This window comes from Octopus sinensis, linkage group LG14, assembly GCF_006345805.1.
Source record: "Octopus sinensis linkage group LG14, ASM634580v1, whole genome shotgun sequence".
NCBI lineage: Eukaryota > Metazoa > Mollusca > Cephalopoda > Octopoda > Octopodidae > Octopus > Octopus sinensis.
Genome location: NC_043010.1, coordinates 17,649,981 through 17,659,980, shown reverse-complemented (window position 1 = coordinate 17,659,980; position 10,000 = coordinate 17,649,981). Strand labels below are relative to the sequence as shown.

Here is a 10,000-nt window from a genome sequence, read left to right as displayed (position 1 = left end):
CCCATGCCAGCCTGGAAAACAAACTTCAAATGATGATAAAGATAGTGATGATGATGATGATGAGGAGGAGGAGGAGGAGGTCATGTCTTTTTCAACTTAAAGGGGAATAGTGAATGTTGAGAGGCAGGTGCTGTCTCTTCAGGGAATCATTTGGAAGGCAAATGTTGGGGAAGTGGTAAGGACATAAATCAAAAACTGTATTTGATGCCTTTGGAGGCTCACTTTTGTCCCTCTCCACCCGAATGTCCAAGAAAATCCCCCTGGGTCCTATATGCAAGTTCAGCTTATACTACATTCTTTAATTGATAAAGGCCTTTTTTTGTTCCCTGCGTATGCAAAACCTAAACTGGGCTGTGAGTCTAATAAACTGGTGTAACTTTTATTCCATCAAAGATATGGTTTGTGGTTGTAGATTGGCACGTATGTAGCTGGGAGAAGTTACATATCTTTGGTGTGACGGGGTTATATGGGGGTTATTTGTGGGGTACCCTAAAGCATCCTCTGTGATTGCCTCCTATTTTAAGGAGCTTAACTTGTTGGTTGTATTGTTGTTTTGCTTTATTGTTAATATTGATTGTTCTTCATTGATGTTGATTTCACTCTTTTCTATCAAAATGAACCTAACAAGTCCCTTGTTTTTAATTTACGTTTACTCTGTCTGCAGGGAACCCTTTAATGTCCCCGTTTCATTCAGGGATGCGCTGGATTGTTTGAAAGGATCCATAAGGTTTGAAGGATTGCATCATATTCCAGTGTCTGCTTTGGCATGGTACCTATGGCTGGATGCCTTTCCTAATGCTAACCATTTTATAGAATGCTGTTTTTTCATGGCACCAACATTAATAGGGTCCCCATGTAGCTTGCATGACTAAAATCCCCTACTGTTGAGAAGGGGATGGCTTTAAGCTAGGAGATGAGAGAAGGCGCCAAAACAGAATAGGTTTTTGTGGGGTAGAGGAGCTATATGGTTACTCACATTATTATTATTATTATTATTATTATTATTATTTCTGTGTGCCATGGGTATGTGCTGTGGTTTGCTCTGATGCTCTCACTTTTACTGTATTGAAAGTGTTTAACGTAAGATGTGTGTGGTGCCTAGTGGTGTTATTTCCTGTATTTCCTGGTGTTTTTGTTATGTATTTGTCTGAATGTTTTTTATCATACCTATTATTATTATTATTATTATTATTATTATTATTATTATTATTATTATTATTGAGTGAGAGAGCAGTGCATGCCATCAAAGTAACACTGGGGTACAATTATACGAAGCCCAGTATGCCCATCATGACTACCCGTCTGATAAGGGTACACCAGGCACATGCATCACAACGATATGTGCATGACATAGTGATCTCATATCAAGATAAACAGCACATAACCTTGCAGGTGGGGCCCACTTAGAATTTTCTTCTGGTCGAGTAACCCATCCCGCTCAAAAGGTCCCTGCATAAGGTTTGTTTAAGGATGATGAACAAAACATCTATGTTTCCAGAGGTGTATTATTCAAACCATAGCTATGATGCTCCCCCACTACTTCTGCGTGGGATCAGAGATGCACATATTGTCAGCCACTAAGGGACATGTTCAACTGATTATGGTCAAACAACTGACAAGCAAATCTGTGGTGTTGAGCAGAATATTTGCTGTAGCCCATCTTTTATACCAAGACAAAACAATGTACATGATAACACTTCCAATCAGTTAAGATCAGAAGCCATGAGAGCCACTGCCTGGTACTGCATCAGGGCATTTATTATTGTTGCCCCGCTGCCTTTCTTTGACTGGGAAGGAAAGGCAGTTTTCCTCTGTCTGGTGGCGAAGGAGGTGGTGTGGTGGACGAGATTGAAAGGACTAAAGACAGATACTTTCCTCTTCAGTCAAGTCTTCATTGATTTTTCAAGTTGAAAAGGAAAGTGAGATTAGAGAGGGAACTTCTTCCCCCACCCGAGTAAATTTTTTGAAAGGTGGGTGTATGTGGTGAGGATGGCCCGTGTGAATGGGCCTACTCTGATCTTTCATTTGTAGACGGGAGGAGTTGAGGAGAGAGGTGCCTGCTGAGGTGCACCTAGTGGTCAGGATAACCAGGTTCTGTGGGGTTCTGCAGTTGTCCCTGTGAGGAACTCACTCCTTTTGGCAAAGTTTTATTGTTTAATTGTTTTGTTATTTGTTTTTTGTTATTTATTGTATACGCAGCATTGTCCAACATCCCACTTGTCCCTTGTATTGTACCCCGTTTGTTTTGTGTTTGGCCCTTGTGGCCAATAAGAAAAAGTATTATTATTATTATTATTATTATTAATATTATTCAATTAAAAGGTGATAGAGTGTTGGGCAAAAGACCCCAGTTGTAAAACCATTATTTTCTTTTTCCTTTCATTCTAGAATTGATAAAAATCCCTGTCAAGTTGTGGGAGCAGTCTAAACAGACAAAAGCCTTATGCTCATATCAAACATTTTTATCATCATCATCATCAACATCATCACCATCATCATTATTACTATCATTGTTGTTGTTGGTGTTGTTATTGTTGTTGTTTTACTTCTTAGAGTGCTCGATCTTGTTTACTCTGGTTGATTCTGGTGAGAGCAGACAGCAGTCTTCTGTCAGATGTCTCACAGGCTCTCTTTCCACACATTATAAGCTTTGATACTTGGTTGTTAATTATTTTGGGAGACATTCCGCATCCAAGTACCAATCTCAAAATCCTAGCTGTCCCTATCAGAGAAGTTTTAGGGGCTTGCTCTGTTCTCAAGTCAATTCTGATTTCTCTGACATATTTCTCCAACTTGATGCTACAACTACTGGAATGACAGACACTCTTCTCATTGTCCACATTCTTGTGATCTCATCTTTTAGTAGTTTGTATTTTTCAATCTTTTCTTGTTCTTTATCAATTAAGAGTTGATCCTTCATTCCCCAGCTCCTTTTCCGGCATCCATTCTGTTCAATGGGAAGCAGCCCACTTGTTTCCCAAGTATCTGTACAGTTCACTGGCCAAAGCACCTGATGTTAGTTTCCATATGAGCGGAAGGCATGTTATTGGTGTAAAGTTGGATGCAACATTTCCCTTTTCAGGACCCTTGGCACATAACAATGTCTTTCCCTTTGTCATCCACCTGGGTACTGCACCCTTCCTGCAAGCACTCATTTAACTCTTCTGCTATCCTTTCGTGGAACCCTCCCAGCTTCTTCAGCCAATAACCTTGGACCCCATCCAGTTCCAGGCTCTTCTGATTTGGGAATTTTTTAAACTCCTATTTTATCATTTCTGCTGTTATCTTTATGTCTTCTTGGACTTCTATATTTCTTAACCTATCTTGGATTTCATGCAGCCACTTTGCTTCATCATTATGCTCTACAATTTGGTCCCAGATCCCTCTCCAGAATGCCTTGCTTTCCTTTGCATCTGGTATCATTGTTACGTGTATTTGCCCATCAAGTTCCTGAAACAGTTTCATTTGATTTGCTTCAAACAAACTGTTTTACCTGAACTGTCTTTTTCTATTGTCATATCTTTCTAGTTTTGCTTTGATTGCTCCTACTCTTTGTTTCAATTCTTCCAATATCACATCATAACCTTTATCTCTTATTCTAAATGTTCTTCCCAGCATTATTCTTATGCTTTCTTTCTGCAATTCCCTTCTTCTCAATCTATCAACTTATCTTAAAAGTCTTTTTAACTTTGATTCCCACGAATTCGTCAACACCAGTATGGTTCTTTACATTCCGTTTGTTCTTTTCTTTTGTATCCAATTCTATCTGCAGCTACCATAGCTGCAGCCCAAATAATCTTGTAAGCTTCAGTTATATTTCTCGTCTATAATAACCCAAGGATCGAATCTATCTTTTCGGTTTCAACCTTGAGCTAGCATCGATCAGTGTACCTCAGGTTGGGGGATGTTTGATCCTGGTTTTCTCTAATATATTGGCACAGCATCCTCACTGTGTCTTGTTGTTCATCATCATATTCTTGTGATATAGTTCTTCCTATGACTTCTGCTTCATTTGCTGAGAATGCATTTAAATTTTCACTTTGTTCAATGTCTTCACTGCTGACTTTCATTTTCTGTTCTCACTGCGCACATTATCTGTTGGTGAAGTATTATTATTATTATTATTATTATCATTATCATTATTATTATTATTATTGTTGTTGTTGTTATTATTTGTGTTTAATGTTCTGAGTTCAAATTCCATGCACTGTTTATCTTGATATGAGATCACCATGTCATGCACATATGGTTGTGATGCATGTGCCTGGTGTACCCTTATCAGATGGGTATACTGGGCTTCATATATTTTACTCCAGTGTCAATTTTATGGCATGCACTGCTCTCTCACTCAATAATAATAATAATAATAATAATAATAACAATGATGATGATGATAACAAGAGCACTCAGAGAGCACAAACCTCTGCCAAGGCAACACCAATGTCCTCTCAATGATTAGCCAGAGATGATTTTTAAAATGAGAATATCTTAAATAAACTCGACTGCTCTCACAAACGACAATACTAAAAATGAACCCGACCACTCTCAATAATTAAGTAAAAAAAGCAGGAAAATAATCCAGAATTCTCTGATACCTGATTGATCCCAAAATCTAATCAGCTCATGGCAGTCATGAGGCCAAACATCCCTGAAAGTTCCATCTGAATCCATCCAGCAGTTCTTGAGATATCTTGTCCATGGACAAACAACAAACAAACACGACTGAAAACAATACCTCTGCCCTCGCTAAGGCGGAGGTAATAATGGTGTTTGAGGACCCTCTGGCTGATAATGGATGAGAATTTAGTGACCTTCTGTGTCTGTTTTCCATTTTTCTGTGCATTTATTATGTTTTTTTAACTTATTATGTAATGAAATGCCACAAACTCTTATTTTGTCTACAGTAAGCATTTATAAATTTTCAATACACTAACAATAAGAGCATCACAACAAACTACAGCACATATCCAAGGCCCTCAGAGGCTCAGTAGTGCAGTGAAAGCATGTGATAAAACTAAGACTATTGAATAATAATAATAATAATAATAATAATAATGATGATAATAATATTTTCTAATGGTGGTGTTTTTATTGTTTGCTTTCCGTATGTAACCAATTACATCTATGTGAACTTTGGGTTTGCAGTGTTCTACATGGTATTGTAAGTAGTCTTCTAAATAATATATTGGTAGTGCTTAAGGATGCTTTGCTCCATAGGTTGAACATCTATTCCTACATCATAGAGCTTTGCTTATGGTTTGGTCTGCATCTTCTTTTTTAATCATTCTCAAGCTGCTTATTACTATAATAGAACTTGCCTCTGCCTGTGTAGACTGTCATTTGCCAGACTGTCATTTAGTAGAATCAATTAAGAATAGAGTGAACGTGTTGTGAGGAGTGAAAAAAGTCCAATATTTCAGACACAATCCTTTTCCAGGGAAAAGTTGAAAGGAGAGAAGTAAATGGGAGACAGCAGAGTTTTACATCCCAGAAGTTAAAGAAAAAAAAAAAAAAACAGGCTGCAGCTCATAAGGAATGCAGGATTGCGGAAGCTTTATTAATTTTTCTCTTGTTAACTTTTCCCTGAAGAAGGACTTTGTTTGAAATATTGGATTTTCCATTCCACACAACAGGCTGACAGTATCTTTTGCCATAAATTCTGCATCAACAACAGGCACCCAAGCATCAAATACCAAATCAAAAATCCGTCAAAGCTGATGTAGTTTATCTCTGACTAAACAGTCAGGGATTTGACGAAAACCAGGTGGTGAGAGCTACACTAAATGGGAGAATACACCTGTCCCATCCACTGGTGCTGATGAAATTACATCAACCAATATAATCTGTGCAATTTTTTAGCCCTTAAAATCCATGAGATGATTACCAAAGTCTACAGTGTTGTGTTCTTAACAACACACCCAAGTTAGGTTGGATGCACAAATTAATATATATATATATATATATATATATATTATATATATATATATATGTGTGTGAATAAGTATGTGTGTGTGTATGTGTGTGTTTGTGTGTAAGTTAAAAAAACATAATAAATGCACAAACAAATGGAAGACAGACATTGAAGGTCACCTAATTCTCATCAGTTATCGGTCAGAGGGACAAACTCAGTTTCACGCCTTCAATGATTTGAAGACAAATAATGGTGTTTGACCCGCTGACCGATAACTGATGAGAATTTGGTGACCTACTGCCATTTGTTTGTGCATTTATTACGTTTTTTTTAACTGATTATGTAATGAAATGCCACAAACTCTTATTTTGTTTACAGTAAGCATTTATATATGTATATGTCTGTGTGTCTTTTTGTATGCGTGTGTAGGTCTCTGTTTGTACCCCTGATGTTTAACAACTGGTGTTGGTTTGTTTACATCTGCAACCATTTTCCTCAGTTCTTCATTAACAAGAAAGTCACTTTTCTAGAATTCTCTCCCTGCTCATATTTTTCTTGCTGCAATCAATTTGAAATTGTTGAAGATGAACATCAAACTTTATTGATTTCACCAAGTCTTGGAGACCTGAAAATGTCCTTAGCGCAGCCCTGTCATTGAGAAAACCCTTAAAAAAACCTCACCAAACTGACTCCATGGACTGTTAGAGCCAGTATTTCTGAGATTGATTGTGATGAGGAATTGGTAAAGAAGCGTCTATGAAGATTGTTTCAAATATCTAATATGCAGGAATCAACATTAAAACTGTGTATTCAGCAAGCATTACCAAAATTCCCTCGAAGACCATAAAACATTTCAGCTTTGAACAATAACCAACTCTTAGAAATCACAAAAGTAAGAATATATTCTTCACACATCTAGGACGGTGCAGCTCCTACACACAAGAATCTAAACCTTTTTCAAAAGTTTTTAAAATTTAGCCATTCACAAGATGCCTACAAAATAGCAACAACCCAAATCAAAATATATCGATTCATTTTCAATGTTTTGGTAGATTCCAATGTGAATACTGATTCCTGTTGTCTTTTGCCACCAGAGAACACCTCCTCCCTTTAGACGATGTATCTTCCTCCTAAAATAAGAATGTAACATTTTCACAAGTCTGATGGACTCAAAGATACAAAGGAGGGGATAAAATATATGCTATTGATAATTTCATCAGTGCCATTTTCACAGGAGAGGGTCTAAGATGTCATCCACCAATATATTTTGGAAGGGCTGTGAGGCGGCAGTGTTGCTGGGGAAAATGCTTAGTGGAATTTCATCCATCATTATGTCCTGAGTTCAAATTCCCCCGAGGTCAACCTTGCCTTTCATCCTTTTGGGGGTTGATAAAGTAAGTCCCAGTCAAACACTGGGGTTGATGTAATCGACTTCATCCCCCCCTCCCCTGCCTCTGAAATTACTGGCCTTGTGTCTAAATGGGAAATCAGTATATTTTTGGAGGACAATCCTTTGTAGAAGATATGACAGTATCCTTACCATCAGTCATCCATTTATTGTTAAGGACCACAACTTTAGACTTAACCCACAAATTTTTGTTGGACAGTATTTAGTTTGATGTTCATATTACTAAACTATGGTGTTTACTGATAAAAACCTTCAGACTTTAACCATTTCACAACAATATCTTTTGCGAAATACATTGTTCATCATTTTCAATTGACTCTGAATAGAATCAAGAATTTAATAGAATTTAGTCAAATAAATGACTTTGTGATGATACGTTTTATTTCAAATTAGAGTCACAAATCAGAAGAATGGTTACATCAGAGAATGGCCTGTTGCAAGAACAACACAAACTTAACCAAAGAGCAAAAACCATTTTCTGCCTTCAGGGAAACAAATACAAAAGAGGTGGACTGGACAGTATTTATACCACCTCTACAGATTCTGAGTTCAAATTCTGTCAATGTCAGCTTTGCTTTTTCATCCTTTTAAGGGCAGTGACATAAAGTGCTTAAATTGGAAGCCATTATTAGATCTGTTGGTGGAACGTAACAAATGGTTCTTATATAAAGAATGAACCAATTCTTCCTAAATTCAAATGCTGCTGTCTCAAAAGAGCAAGATAGCGGTTTATGTAGACCTGGTTGTATTACACCTTAAACAAAAAGGATAACCATACTCCTGCGATTATAGATTAGTTCAGCCAGTATTGACAGCAACAACAACAATGCGGTTGTTGTTTTTTGCCACAAAGACTACACAGCTTTTTTACTGTGTGATATATGTCCTTATTTCCATAGCAACCAAGAATAATTTTCTTTGCAAAGCCAACAGACAACATACCATAAGATACCATCAATAAGTTAAGGAATAAACTCATCATCATCATCATTTAATGTCCATTTTCCATGCTGTCATGGGTTGGACGGTTTGACAGGTTCCAGCCAGGCAGGAGCCTGCACCATACTTTTGAGTGCGTTTTGACATGGATTTTATGGCTGGATGCCCTTTCTAACATCAACCACTCCATAGAGTGGGCTGTCTCTACAAACTGTCTTTGTAATAGATTGACTCTTACAATGACCCTAACAGTGGACAACTGGTGCTTTTCTCTTGACAGCTTGATTACTATAGTGGTTACCTGAAGCCATTTCAGTTTAAATTGGATACACCCCGACACATTGTAGCTTCCGTTTCCCACATCGTGGTACTGCCGTGATATTATGACAGATGGTTTAGATACATTGTGCCAGTGTTGTAACAGTAAACAAGATAACAATGCAGCCATAATAACAATGTAACAATCCAACAATCAATATTCCAAACAAACTAACCAACCAACACCTTCCAAATTCACTGTGAACTCAACTCAAATTAACACACAAACTTCACTCCGACACAAACTGTCTACTCACTCATACTGCTGCTATTTATAATTGCTTGGATCAATCTATTTCTCACAAGGAGGTGTCATGACTCTCATCACATCTCCCCTTTTTGAGATTTCGACTTGAGAAGTGAAATTCATTTTATTTTTCCTTTTCTTTTTCCAGCACTTCCCTTCTTTTTTTTCTTTAGAAATCTAATATCTTTTTCGTTTTGGCATTACTTCTAAGAGTATAGTCTGTTTCCTTTTTCTGCTGCTGCTTCTATGAGGCTCAATCTCTTTTCGTGCTGGCACCTCAGACATGTCATAGTAGACTTCCATTGGTGTTTCCTTTCGTTCATCAGTATGTCTCGTCTTTAATTGGTTTAGGTGTGTCTTACGTTCCCAATGTTGTCCTTTGATTACATATATCATGTTTCCTAATCTTTTAGTTACAAAACCATCCTCCCAGTCTTCTTTACCATTTTTGTAAATTTTAAAATGAACTTTATTTCCTACTTCGAAATGCTTTGTTGTATTTTCTATATTTCCTTTAAATATATTTTTTCCTAGGGAAATATATATTTTTTATAATTCATTGAAGATCGATTTTATTTTTTGTGCAAACATTAACTCTGCCAGTGATTTTCCTGAACTGGTATTTGGATTGGGCATTACTATATATATCCTCAAGAATTTTGTTAGCACCTGGTCATTAACTATGTCATTCCTTGCTTTTTTTTAATGCTTGCTTGAATATATCAACGAATCTTTCTACCTGCCCGTTTGATCTTGGGTGGTAGGGTGGGATAAAAATATGCTTTTTTGCATGTATTTTGCAGAAATTTTTGAATTCATAACCTGTAAAATGTGTTGCGTTATCTGACACCAACATGTCTGGAACACCGTATCAGGCAAGTAATTCATACAGGATCTTTATTGTTGTTTTTGTGGTTGGTTTATTGCACCTGCATACCTCTGGCCACTTTGTACCACTATACCACTATCAACAATGATTAGATAGTATGCACCATTCACCAGTCCAGCGTAATTAATATCAATATTGTGGACCACAGATTATCTGTTTCAGGCCATGATTGGTATTTCATCATTGGTGCTTTGGTTGCTAGTGTACAACCTTTATATGATTTTACACAATTTTCAATGTTCTGGTCCATTGTTGGCCAATATACAAAGCTTCCCATTAAGGCTTTCA

The 10,000-nt window shown here is 37.1% G+C and overlaps 1 protein-coding gene and 1 long non-coding RNA gene across 5 annotated transcripts in view; one reads left to right on the top strand and one right to left on the bottom strand.

Moving 5' to 3' along the window:
- LOC115219080 (cytochrome P450 3A24-like) overlaps positions 1-10,000 on the bottom strand; it is a 119,868-nt gene that overhangs the window by 67,595 nt on the left and 42,273 nt on the right. The window lies entirely within an intron of this gene.
- Positions 1-10,000, top strand: part of LOC115219081 — a 69,655-nt gene that overhangs the window by 28,145 nt on the left and 31,510 nt on the right. The window lies entirely within an intron of this gene.